Source organism: Sceloporus occidentalis, unplaced genomic scaffold (genome assembly GCF_023333645.1).
Source record: "Sceloporus occidentalis isolate IW3139 unplaced genomic scaffold, rSceOcc1.0.p SCAF_8, whole genome shotgun sequence".
Classification (NCBI taxonomy): domain Eukaryota; kingdom Metazoa; phylum Chordata; class Lepidosauria; order Squamata; family Phrynosomatidae; genus Sceloporus; species Sceloporus occidentalis.
The window spans coordinates 46,967,616-46,981,764 of record NW_028316988.1 but is presented as its reverse complement, the minus strand read 5'-3'; the positions used below and the strand labels follow the sequence as shown (position 1 = coordinate 46,981,764).

General features: G+C 41.2%; 1 protein-coding gene across 3 annotated transcripts in view; it reads right to left on the bottom strand.

Annotated features, from left to right (window-relative positions):
* Window positions 1–14,149, bottom strand: part of LOC149308838 (connector enhancer of kinase suppressor of ras 2-like) — a 318,424-nt gene that overhangs the window by 234,464 nt on the left and 69,811 nt on the right. The gene's annotated exons all lie outside the window — the stretch shown is intronic.

Below are 14,149 nucleotides of genomic sequence, written 5' to 3'. Positions count from 1 at the left end.
CACTGGAGTTAATGGCATCTCCATGAATGTAGAAAAACCACAAATAAAAAACACACTATGCTTTTTACCTAAGAGAATACATCTCTATGAATCTCCAGGTCCTGTAGTGCAACACTATGGTCACCATCTGCCAGATGCTGATCACAGAATCATGCTGGAGGACCTACAAATGGCTAGGGAAGTGTTTTCTCTAGGAACTTCTAGGTCCTCCAGCACAACTCTAAGGTCAACTTCCAGCATAATTGCACTGGAGGACTTAGAGATTCCTAGAGAGAACATATCTAAACTGCAAATAATCAAATGCACAAAAGTCAAAGCCACAAATGTGGAAGGCCAACTGCAGATGCATACTATTCAAAATTTCACAGGTGAAAACCAGGAGATGTGTGACAAGGCAGCATAAGAATGTGGTCTAGATGGCATAAATTACTCATTAAGAGGATTACAAAAGTACAGTGTGCATCTACACTGTAGGAATGATGTAGTTTGACTCAACTTTTAATGCTGTACCACCATCCTATGGAATCTGGGAATTGGTAGTTTTAGAAAGTCATTCACCTTCTCAGTCAGAGAGTGTTGGTACCTCTCAAAACTACAAATCCCAGAATTTTGTAGGATGGAGCCATGTCAGCTAAAGTGGTGTCAAACTGCATTATTTCTACTGTGTAGATGGACCCTAGACAGCTCCCAGTAGTTTGCTTTTACTTGAGTCTACTGGAAAGGGCAAAAGCCCAACCATCCTTCCCTCTTTGCTGAGTTAATGGAGTGTCAACTACTTTTGTACTTTAAATTTACTCTGCAGTAACTAAAATAAGCTAAAGGGAAGGAGAGAGGAGGAGAGAGAAACTGGGACATTTAAAAACAACTAAAAAGTGGGATGACAGAGGAATGACTGGGACTTTCCCTGTGGAATCAGGACAGTTGGTGGTATGTAGATGTGTACCTGTACCTAAAGTTTACTACCAGTAGCAGAAATAACAAGAAATAGTAGGGACAGGTTCCTACACCACAAAAAAGAAAAGTAGTTCAATGTGTTCCAGCAAATGCTTTATCCAAAACTAACACGATGCACCCATGACATGAAACAACTAGGTCAGATATGCTTAGATTAAATAAATAAAAAACACTTTGAACTTTCTTGAAATCACTTGAAAGCTTCTTCCAAAATGCATCCAAGGAAGATATTTTTGCTTTCATCTGCCTCCACATTTCTGTCATTTCCATTTTGGCAACCAAGCTTACAGATCTATGAGCCATTAGACTACAAATCCCAGAATTTTGTATGTAGGTGCCATGACAGGTATTGAAATGCTACAGAAAAGCCCCTGTTTTTCTTCCTCATGCATGGAAAAGCATTATGTGCTTTTCATATGCCTGTTTGCAACATTCATAATTTGGAGTCCTATTCTCCACTGACTACTAAACCATGTCTGTGCATATTTTTCAACTGTATTTCTTTTTAGCATTTATGGCTGTCACTCAGCCTGCTTTTTGTTGAAGAATGGCCCGCTGGGTGTATCTAGGGGGCTATGGCATGAGAGGGGGCAAACGCCTTCCTTTGCTGTATGCACCAATCCCGTTCCATTCAGCAACTAGTGCTCAAAGGACTGTGAACATTTCAGCATCCAGACACAATTCTTGGCAATAACTCCTGTAAAAATAAAGGGAACAAGTCTATTTGAATCACACATCATGTGTTGATTGGGCTGACCTTTGCGGTGTGTTAGGAAGGAGGCAGTGTTAACACTTGGGACTCTTTCACACGACACACTTTGGTTCCACTAGAAGTGCCATAATTGGACTTTATGGAACCCTGGGATTTGTAAATTTAGAATCCTCTACCAAGTGCTTGACAGCTAGTATCAACATCAGCTCCAGTGGGTCTTTCTGGGATCTAAAGGCCCAATGTTCATTCATTCATTCGTTCATTCACTCATTCACTCACTCATTCAATTTAATTGAATGAATTCATTCATTCCAATTTTTTCTCACATACTCTTCAGCTCTTCCAGTTGGGTAGGAAAAGTCCCTCTGCCATGCCATTTTCTTAGCTGATTTTAAAATGTCCCAATTTCTTTCTCCTCCACCCACTTGCTCCTTTGGTCCTCACCTTATATCAGTTTTTGCAAATAGAGTCCAAAGTACAAAAGTGGTTTGCTGAATTTAGGCCCTATTCAGACCAGCATCCTCACACTGGATGCCCTAACCCCACTCCTGGGGCACCATTTTGGCATGTGCCAGTCCACACGGTGTGCGCCATTATGGCACCCCTCCAGTGCTGCATCCATATGATACAGTAGCAAAGGGGCATCATAAAGCCGCGCCACCGTGGCTATGGCACCCCTTGGGAGGCGCAAAAAGGAGCTACTTTTTGTGGCTTCTTTTTGCACTCCCCAGAGGGGAGTGTGCCACAGCCTCGATCTGGCCAGTAAAGGGGATGCTGCAGGATAGCCCCTAACTCAGTAGGGAGGAAAAGGCAAGGATGTGTTAAAATCTTGCCCTTCCTCATAAACTGAGACAAAAGCAAACTGGGTGGCTTTTCCTTGCTTGTGTGTTCTTCCTCTTTACTAACCTTTGCCATTTTGAACCTATTCTGTAGATGCTTGGCCATTGTACAGATAGAACTCTTCACTAAGATTCTTCTCAAAGGTAGCAACTCAGCAATTTTCATCCCACCGTGAGAAACTCTTCACAAACTTGCAACCTGGGCTTATTCTGCATGAAATTCTCACACAGCTGTTTTGCAAAGAAAAGAGCATTTCTGTGTAGAAAATAATTCAAAGCAGAAATATTAATTCTTGTGAAGAAAATGCTATTCTTTTTCAGCATAGAAATGCTGTTTCCTTTGCAAATTGACCACGTGTGAATTTTAAGGAGAACAAATCCCCAACTGCAGAATTTTGTGCACAGAAAACAGGAATTGATATTTTTGCACTGAAATATTATTCTCCATGCAGAAAATTCTATTTTCTCCTCTAAGATTCTTATCTTTGGTATAACAGTGTTGGGTTAAAACAAAATACAGGTAAGTTTGGGTGTGTTTAAGAGCACAAAAGGTAAAAAAACACTTATCCAGACACACCGAGGTTGCCAGGCCTGACCCACAGATCCAGTTTCTCCTATTTTAATGGCAAAGAGAAGCTGGAGAATGTTCCATTGCTGTGTCTACCAGTTCCTTTAAGCAACGCTGCATGGCAAACAGTAGCTTTCTTGAAGAGCCCTGTTTATTTTTATAGCAATATGTTTCATACAATAGGATGACATTTCAAAAACATTATTCCATAACATCTTTTAAGCTAATGTCTTTGAAAGGTTTTGATCAGAAGCGTCTCTCCGACGCTCTCATTTTCACAGCATAATGACTTACAGTAGACATCACAACAACCCTACAAGTCTAGTGGGGAAAGAGAAGACAACTGGCTGCAAAAAATAATAGTAATTTAAAATAACATTTTAAGAAAAGGAGTTCCCTATGCTAGGAAATTCGGTCCTCAAAACTACCTTTGTGCTCCTGGTTTGAGAGGCTGAAAAAGAACACGTTTCACACCTTCCAAGGTTCCTAGAACAGATTGTTTTAAAAAGCCTCTCCCCAAGAAGGCAATTTGGAAGGAAGCCCAAAGCACTTTCAGGCTTTTGAACCGGGGGGCTAGACACATTCATCCACAACCCTTTATTATTAATATTTAACATGGATGATTTTAGCATCTTAAATGGATTTCTTTCCTCTTTGTTCAGATGCTTCACACAAAAGTGTCCCTTACAAGGACATTATTAGTCCATTACATTATTAAAGCCACACTTCCTCTAAGGTAGCGTTTCTCCATCTTGGATTCCCAAGATCGTGCTGGACTACAACCCCCATCATCTGCAACTACTGGGCCTGCATGCATGGGATGATGGAAGATGTAGTACAAGAACTTCACAGGGCCCCAATTTGGATATTCATGCTCTCAGGAGGTCAGAATGGGATGATCGGATCTCTCCTCTGATTCACTGTGTATCCTCACAATAAGCCAAGTATTATAATAAAAATGATCTCTCAAAGTTTTAAGGGCTGAGCATAGATGTGAACCCAGATCTTTATGGGCCTGACACTACTCATACCCTGGCTCAATACACAGGACTGGGAGCTTATACTGGAGTAATTCTTAATAGCCTTAGAGTATTAGTATATAGAAACTCCAGTCTGCCTATCTTCTCATCATGAACTGTGTTGACAGTCTGATTTCTTTATTTTTGAGGGTGTTTTATTTAGGTGTATTTTATACTGTTTTTACAATATTGTAAGATGCCTTGATCCTGAGGGAGAGGCACAGTAAAAATAAATATCAATATCATCATCATCATCATCATCATCATCATCATCATCATCATCATCGTGTTTCAACTGTATTTTATCATTCTCTACCCTGCCTCAAATGTTGAGGAGAGGAGGGAAAGAAATATTATTGTTATGTTGTTGTTGTTGTTGTTGTTGTTTCCTTGAGAGATTTATCAGCATCACATTGTAATCTGTAGACTAGGACTCTGAGAGACCAATGTTCTAATCCGTACTCAACCATGGTTATCCAACGGATGACCATGGGAAAGTCAAACTCTCTCAACGTCTGATGAAAGCAAAAGCATATCTACTCTGAATAACCTTTTGTCAGGTGAACATGATGATAGTGTCACCCTAAGTCGGAGTTGACCTAAAGCCATATAACAACAACAAAAAAATCCTTGCCCATTTCCATCCATGCATTTGCATCTATATATACCATGATCTTTAGTCATCTGATCAAACAAGGATCTGTGAGAACGTTTAAACTCTTACACTTTCTGTTGACTTACTTGATTTTTACTTGGGTTTTACTCCACTGTTGCTTTACATTTTTGAGAAGCTGACGGGTTGCCTTTTTGACTTTTTAATATTGCACGGTTTTATTTTGTAAACTGCCTGAAGAGCAAATGGGTGGCATAAAAAAATGAAAGAAACCAACCAGCAAGCAAATCCAAACCTGTGTCCTCTTCATTTTGGGTGATACATTCCCTGCCACATGGGTAAGTGGTCACCTTCCATAAAGGAGTCATCACAGATGATCACTAGAACTTCCATATCATTTGAGGGATCAGAGAGAATGCCTTTTCAATGGATTCTGTTCTTTCATTCATTCATTGCAGCAGCTGATACCCCACCCTTTCAGTGCTCCTTGCTTTCACGGTATCAAATCAAACATAAAAACTATACCATCAATCGCTGAATCACAGCCTTCAGCTGTGAATCATCAAGGCTTGGTATATTCAAACATGCATTTTTGCTTCTTGGTTTCTCTATATTTAACTGCTGTGCACTTCAGAACTGTCACATGGAAGGGTATCATTGACTAAGGCCCCATTCACACTGTAAAAACATGGTACTGTGATGCCACTTTAACTGCTATGGCTGAACCCTAGGGAATTCTGGGCTTTGTAGTTGTGGAAGCAGTAGAGACCTGTAGCTGGGATTTCTAAGTGCCCCTTTAAACTGCAAATCCAGGATTCCATACAATGGAACTTTGGCAGTTAAAAAGTGGAATCTAAGGCGGGTTACATACCGCCATTTGGGACGTCCTCAGGACGTCCCAGTTTAAAAAAGGGGCATCTCTTCTAGACGCCCCTACTCCTGTTACGGACTCTGTCCGTAACAAATGGCGGCGGCCGTTCCACACGGCCGCTACCATCTTGATGTAATGGATGCTCTGCGTCTGCACATCGCACCCCGGAAATGATGCCGCGAGTGCGTGACTAGCGCTTCACGGCGTGTCTTCCGGGGAGCAAGAAGGAGCGTGATTTTCACGCTCCTTCTTGGCAGCGTCTGGGAACTGCACCATTTGGCTGCTGCGGTTCCCGGACGCTGCAACCGGCGGCGGCGCGAGACGGCCCCTTCTGGGCCATCTGTAATGCACCATAGTGTTATATTTGCGTATAGTGGGCCCTCCACATTTACTGGGATTAGGAATGTCTTTGAGGTGCTAATGCAACCCTTGCTACTAGACAGTTGGCCAACAGTTGCTAAACTGGCCAGGGTCACGCAGTGTGTGTGTGTGTGTGTGTGTGTGTGTGTGTGTGTATATATATATATATATATATATATATATATATATATATCTCCAGCTCTCTTCTTGGCAAGCATTCTCTGAAGATACCAGCCACAGATGCTGGCAAAATGTCAGGAATAAACTCTTCTAGAACATGGCCACAAAACTCACAAAAAATACAGCTGATAAACTGACCACCAAACTAGTTATAGCATTTAGCATTTATATTTCTATACCGCTTATCAGTGAACTCAGCACTCTCCATGCAGGTTAAAGTCTGTAAGACAATTGCCCCCAGCAAGCTAGGTACTCATTTTACTGACCTATGAAAAGATGGATGGCTGAGTCAACCTTGGAGCCTGGGGATCGAACTCACAACCTTGTGACCACAGTACCGGCTCCTGGACACAATAACAGTGTGGAATAACTATGATTTGTCTTAGAGCCAAAGCAGATGGGCAGGGAAAAGCTGCTCAATGTTGGATTTTCCAAAACTGGTTTGAAATCCCATTGTCCACATGGTCTTCTCCCAAGGCCTGAACGCCCATAGGCAGTCTGCATTGTGCTGCATCAAGCCACGGGTTACAATTATTTTTTTCACCTCCTCCACAATGCTTGCACAACATCACACAAACACTGCCAATTACCTCCCTTGTCCTACCCAACTACTATCCCAGTGGGCTCCCTGCATGACCGGTGATGTGCCCAACCACACAGTCACATGTGCAATGCACTACCAGTACTGTACATTGGTGTGCTCAGTGATACATTGCCAAAGCACAATCATGGAGCCCCCCCCATACATGCCCCCTTTCCTCCCCTTCTCTCTATGTCGCCCTTTTGGACTGTCTGGTTTGTGTATGTTGTAATAACATCCATGACATTATTGGTGACCTGCCATATTTGTCATACTTTTGCATTTTTGCTTTCCCGGATTCTCGCACTCGCGCCATGCTAGTTATATTCTGGTTCAGTGATGTGCATTTTTCGTATTGTCAGATTATCTGAGCTTCTTTTTGCTCTGTTTTTTTAACCCTGGACCATGGCTTCATGTCAATTTCCACCCGCTTTCACTTTATACATCATCTAAACTGCAAGGCTTCAAATCGGTTTAAAGCTGCTTTATTTGGCCAGTGCGGACAAACTCTTACTGAAGAAACTACCTGAATGGATGAAATCACACAAAGTCAAGGTATTCAATGTAACAGATGTGACTGTATGAATCAGCCAGAAGAAGATTCTTACAAAGGGTGCCAGAGTATCTTTTTTTTTAACCTTCTTTTATTATGGCTGGGAGTATTAGAAATGAGTTGACAAGTTTGGATTGAGAGGAAGTAGGCGTCTAGAAGAGGCTGCTTCACTCGACAATGTTGACTCTTCAAAGTAATTTTGAGAAGTCATGCTTTCTGTTCTCTTTTCTCCACTCAGAGATGAGTAGGCTTTTCTGAAATGCAACAGATACCTCTTTAATATATTTATTTAAAGAGCCTGCTTGCCTCCTACAAGTTTTATGACTGGAGTCCCCAGCTTGGTTTGCTGTTGCTAATAGATTACTGGGATGTTTGCATGCTGCCAATGAATAAGTCTGGCAGGCTTTCAAAAGGAAGCAGGCAGCGAAATACTAAATGGCATATGTAATAAAAGAACAGCTTAAGACAACTATGAACCGGTATAAAAGGGTGCATCTGTCACGGGGTATTTAGCAAGCTGCAGAGCCCTGGCTCAGAAATTGTTTGAAGGCTCCTTCTGAAGCACGCTATGGGCAAGGACATTTTCACATCATGGTTCAGCATGACAGAACATAAGACGAGGCTATAGACTATAGGGCTCACCCAGCTGGTCCTGGATTTGCGTGTCTTCAGGCATATCTAGTGTGGATGTGGCCTGTGGATTGTGTGTGTGTGTGTGTGTCTATATTGCTCACAATACATGTGTGCCTGTATTACTCACAGTACAAAAAAAACTTCTTCACAAACAAGAATTCCAGTTTTAATCAATGAACCCGAACAGATAGGCCAAAATAAAGCTGCTTCGGGTCACTTTGGAGGTATGCTATTTAAATAATGCATGCATCCTAAGAGGCCAGAAGCTGCGCTCCAGTCCTAAGGCACAGGATCATTTAAACAGCATACCTCCAAAGATGCATGTGTCATTTAAACAGCATACCTCCATAGTGACTTGAAGCAGCTTTATTCTGTCCTGTCTGTTTGGGCCCAACAGTAGCTTTAATGCTGTTCTCTTCAGCCAGACTTATAAACTGTTCATTAACTAGACATTGCACTCAAAAACCATGGGTTATCAAACTTTTAGGCTATCATCCGAACCTTCCTTACTTGGTTTTTTGGATGGTGGCATCAGCTTATGAAACTACCTACCATGGTGCAGTGGTTTGAGTGTTGGACTAGGCTTCTGGGAGGCCAGAATACCTGCTCAGCTATGGGACCCACACTCTCTCAGCCTCTGAAGATGACAATGGAGACCCTCTCTGACTAAATCTTGCCAAGAAAAACTTGTCGTAGGATCACCTTAAGGTTGTATTGAGTCAGAAATGACTTGAAGGCAAACAGCAACAACACAACAACTCTCTAGGGAAACTGTTTTATTTCTGTTGCTAAGCTGACACCTTTTTTGGTTGTTCTCCTACGACTTTTAAATTTAAGCTGCTTTAATCTTTAAAACACATGGGAGGTTATAAGTCTTGAATTATTACTTGGTTGCTTTTAGCACCTCCTTTTATGGCTTAACTGTTATGGCTTTTGCATTTGCATTTGTCTTTTGACTGTGTTGGGTGTTTAATATCATGATTTTCAATCTCTGAGTTTAATTGTATTATTATTCTATGTAAAACAAGCGCACAATGCCTAGAGGACCTGTTTTCATAGCGACATCATAATATAAATAACAGTAATATAACTAATATTTAAAAATGACAGCAGTATAGTACATAGGCCATACTACAAGCGGACTGATTTAATCAAGATAGCCAAAGTCTTGCTTTTGCAGGACCTTCATTCATAGGGCTGCCATAAGTTGAAGCTGACTTGGCGTTAAATACCAACAAAGTACAAATACTGTTTTAAAGCTGGTCCCACTGGCTTATCATCTAAACCCTTTCAATGCAAGTGTTTTTAAAGGCTTCATTGACTCAATCATTGAATCAACACGCTTTGATTCATTTCGAGATCAAATCTTCAAACAGAATAAGCACTTTTTATTATGAAACCCTTAACTATACAAACCACTTCTTGAAGTAGATGAAGGCTCCCTTAAAGATGAAGCACATCAAGAAACTTGTGGGGCTGGGAAGCAGTTTCAATTAGGGATAGATCAATACATATCTTTTGCTTTCTACAAACTTGTGGACATTTTCCCCATGATATGCATTTTTACAAGCAGCTATCCTCGTTTTAAATCCTTCTTTTCTGTTGTAAATTCTTTATTAAATTGATTTTATTGTATCTGGGTATGAGACAGGTTAGGATGGAAATATTATAAGCAAACAAACAAACAAACAAAATATCCCACAATGAAGTTCTGTGAAGTTTTCCATAACATGTTGTTATTGTTGTTGTTGTTGTTGTTGTGCACCTTCAAGACATTTCTGACTTATGATGAGATCCTAAGGCAAACCTATCATTAGTTGACTTAGCAAGATTATTTCAGAGGAGATTTGCCTTTGCCTCCCTCTGAGGATGAGAGACTGTGAGTTGCCCATGGTCACCTAGGACCTTATCACACTAGCAAAATCCCAGTGAGAAAGGGGATTTAAAATAGATTTAAATTAGAAGAAACCCGAAAATGTGGCAAGTTTATCACACAATGTTTCACCAGACTAGAAACAGGGACGCAGCCAGGATTTTGGGAAGGGGGGGTCCAGACTAAGAGCCACCATTATAATGGGGCTTGGGTGTGGCAGCAGTGTGGCAGCATGCACCAGTCATTGTATCTAATGGAAGGGGGGTCCAGACCCCCCGGACACCCCCCCCCCTTGGCTATGTCCCTGCCAGAAATAAGGCAATAATAAAGCGTAAAGGAGACAAAAACGTCAGATTTGTACTTTTGGGAAGTTCTGAAAGTAAAAAGCTGCCGGTTTTGTCCCCTTTACGTTCGTTTTATTTTCGCATTATTTCTTGTCTGGCGAAATGTCATGTGACAAACTTTGCACATTTGCGGGTTTCTACTAATTTAAATTTACTTTACATCCTGTTTCTTACTAGTGTGATAAAGTCCCTAGTGGGTTTCAATGGCCGAGCAAGGACTTAAACCCTGGTCTCCAAAGTCGTAGTTCAACACTCAAACCACTATACCACACTGGCTTTGCCTTTCCATAATATAGGCTTTTTCAAAATAAAAACCAGAGAACGGCAGGAAAACATTGAAAGATCTATGAAAACCAAAAGAGAATTGATGTTTGTTTTGCGGATTACTTTGGGAAGGTGAGTTTGTCAGTGTGTATGAAAATGCCAACCAAAGCAATTCCTCCCCATCCCACATTTTTATGTTTCTTCCTATAGGCTTCTACAGAATATATGCATTGGATCTGGAACATTTGTTGTATCTATTAAGATCGCTTTGCACCATTTAACGAGTTATAATTAAAATATCAAAACAGTAATTGTTTTCATTGCAAGTACACCAAAAAGTCATTAAAATGATCTGACTTGCATAATGAACACACACTGTCAACCACAGAATTCATTCTAAATCATTCCTGGACAGATTCTAATTAACTTCAATGGGGGGAGAGAGATTTGTGTTACTTCAGTTGCTGCAAACGGAGTTGAAAGTGAACTCAACAGGAGGGAAAGGACAAAAAGGAATGGAGTCATACCTTTTCCAGTAGACTCATTTGGGTTTTTCTTTCTTCTGGCATTTCTAAACTCGGTACATAAATTCCAGAGTTTCTCAGAGCAGCTTGGTGTGCTTTTCTTTATTAATAACTTTTGCTTTCTTGTTGCCTCCCACACCATTTTGACCACACTCTGATCTTGCTTCGCCACACATATCCCAATTTTCATCTGCAAAACTTTGGAGGGTATGCAGCACTTAATGAGGAAGGCATCACTCTCCCTACATTATCAATGCACAACATATCTAAACTCCTTTCCTTGTCTGGAAGTTTTCAACATCAAATGGTATACTCAGCTGTGATTATGCTTGCACTGAATGGTTCTCAACATACTGGGATTTTTAGTGTAGAGAGACAGCCAGCATGGTGGAGTTGTTTGAGCACCAGAATGCGAGTTTGGGGTTCAATTCCCCGCTTGAGCATAAAAACCCACTGGGTGACCTTCGGCAAGTCGCATTCCCTCAGCCACATCATGAGAAGTCACAACTCACTGGAAAAGACAATCATACTAGGCTAGTGAGAGGGTAATAAAAAGAGAGGAAGATGGCACACCAGATGGATAGACTCTATTAGGGAGGACATTGACACGAATCTACAAAACTTAAGCAGAGCAATGGAAGACAGGGGTCTTGGAAATATCTCATCCACAGGGTTGCCATGAGTTGAGGTTGGATTGAGGAGAGTTAAGAAGAATAACAAAAATGTGAAGATTGGAAACTGGCCTTTTCCAGTTCAACAGAAACTGAAACGCCTATGTATGCTTAAAAAAACAACTAGCAGATTTTCTGTATTGGAGGCCATCTTCTGCCATTAACAGTACAGCTTCTACCATTTCCACCACCCATGGGCATCCTGAGAACACTATTGACAATGAAAGCATTTTATATCTACAGTGCAACCTTGCCTTATGCGGGGATCCATTGTGGACACACACACACCGCCTAAGGCAAGTACCACGTATGCTCAAATCCCATTGAAAACAAGGGGCTCGTGCACGTGGCATGGCACAGCACATGCACCATTGCTGGTTTCATTGCATGGCTTTCAGTGTAAGCTGAAAGCTGCATATAGTGCACTCGCATATGACGTGGGCGCACTGTTCTAGGCTGTTGTGTCTGCCCAAGACAGAGTAACTAAAGGCCTTGTTATACAATTAAACAATGCTTTCTAATTGTATAACACAGCTATGCCATTCACCCTGGCCCTGGTGATGGGGTGTGTGTCAATTTGTTTTGTTTAAATGTTTAAATGTTTTATTTCACTGCTACTTAACTGCCATGGCTGCATACTGTGGAATCCTAAAGTGTGTACTTTGTTAAGGTACTGGAGCTCTCTGGCGGAGAAATTTAAGTACACCTAGCTAAAATACAAACACCAAGATTTCACAGCATGGATCCACAGTAGTTATAGTGGAATCATAGCACTATAATTGTGTAGTTCAAAAGGGCCCCTGATCAGCACATGGAAGTTCATGGAGTGACTGGGCGAAAAGAAACAGTCCTGCTTCCCTTTCTGCCACACATTGACAGCACACTCATTTACTATTTTAACAGGGCTTTTCTACCACTCTTATGAGTGGACAGATTCATCATAATTGGATTTCTTTGACATTTGCCGGTGGCTCATATTTCCATGACTAACTGCTTATGATGTGTTCATATCTCCAGCCACAATCCGTTGAAACAAAAGGCACTGGTTCCTATAGCAGTTAACCTCGATTACTTTTAGACAGATTTAATTAAAAATGATATCACAGGAATTTGCTTTTTAGACGGGGAAAAAAAGGACAACTGGATCAATGCCTCCGTTTCAGTCATGCCTCCGTTTTTACCACAAATGCTGTACACACAATTACACAGCACAAGTCCATTAATTAAAAGGAGTAATTAAAGCACACTGCAGGAGTGTAACTTTGATTTAAATTAGCATTGCCTCTGTAATTTTACTTTAAATAAAGTATGTGCATTTATCTTTTCTTTTCTTTTTCTGCAATGTGAGCCTCATTCCTTGAAAATCAGGATGGACCTTTCATGTTTTGCTTCCCTTGAATAAGAAACGATTCCTCCCCTGCAACCAATTTGGAAAGAAGAGAAGGGGAATAGGCAAAGAATGTTTCTATTTCTAGTAAACCTGGCGGGGGGGGATCTTAAGCAACTCATCCCTTAAAAGCTGGTGGCCCTCATGGACAGATAAGTTATGTTTCCAAAGCAACTCAGGGAAGAGATGAAGACAATTTGGGGGAAATGTGGTTGTCTTTGTACATAAATACACATGGTACCTCTGAAAAGCTGAGGATGTCTGAGAAATTATTGGCTACTGTGGAATCCCTCTCCACCCACAAAGGAGTCATAGAAGGATGGCATCTAGAGATTTCCACCAATACAGTGGCCACAGTAGTGATGCTCTACTGCAATGATTCCCAAACTCTGGTCCTCCAGGTGTTTTGGACTTCAGCTCCTAGAAGCCTCAGCCAGCTTGGTCAACTGTCAGGAATTCTGGGAGCTGAAGTCCAAAACAGCCGGAAGACCAAGGTTTGGGAACCACTGCTCTACTGCATTAGAAAAATGGGGTAGTTTTGGGGCATGTTGCAGGGGCCTCTGCTTCTCCAAATGCAACTATTTGCAATAGCAAGCTAACAAACGGCAAGCTGCTTCCTCTCAACAACTAAGAGAGATTAAAAACCTCGTTAAGCAGTCCGATATCCGTATCATTAAATACCAAAATCAGAACCATCCAGGCCATAATATTTCTGATTTCATTCTATGGTTTTGAAAGCTTGACAGTGAAGAAAGCTGACGGGAAGAAAATGAACTCATTCGAAATGTGGTGCTGGAAGAGAGTTCTACGGATAGATATCACAGACTGCCAAAAGACAAATAAGCAAATCATGAAGCAAATCAAGCCTGAACTCTCACTAGAAGTGAAGATGACTAAACTTAAGACAGTCATGCTTTGAACATATCATGAGATGAACATGACTCAACTGGAAAAGACAACAATGCTTGGTAAAGTGGAAAGCAATAGGAAAAGAGAGGAACCACACTACAAGTGGATTCATTTAACCAAGGAAACTTGGGTTTGCAAGGCCTGAGAAGGGCAGCTGATGACTGAAGCTCTAAAAGACCTCTCATTCATAAGGTCCCCATAAGTCAAAGCCAAATAATAACAAGAAGACATACAAAAGTAAATTTGAGAGCTGAAAGTGGGGACATGGATGGGTCAAGAACATTGGTCCTGCCCT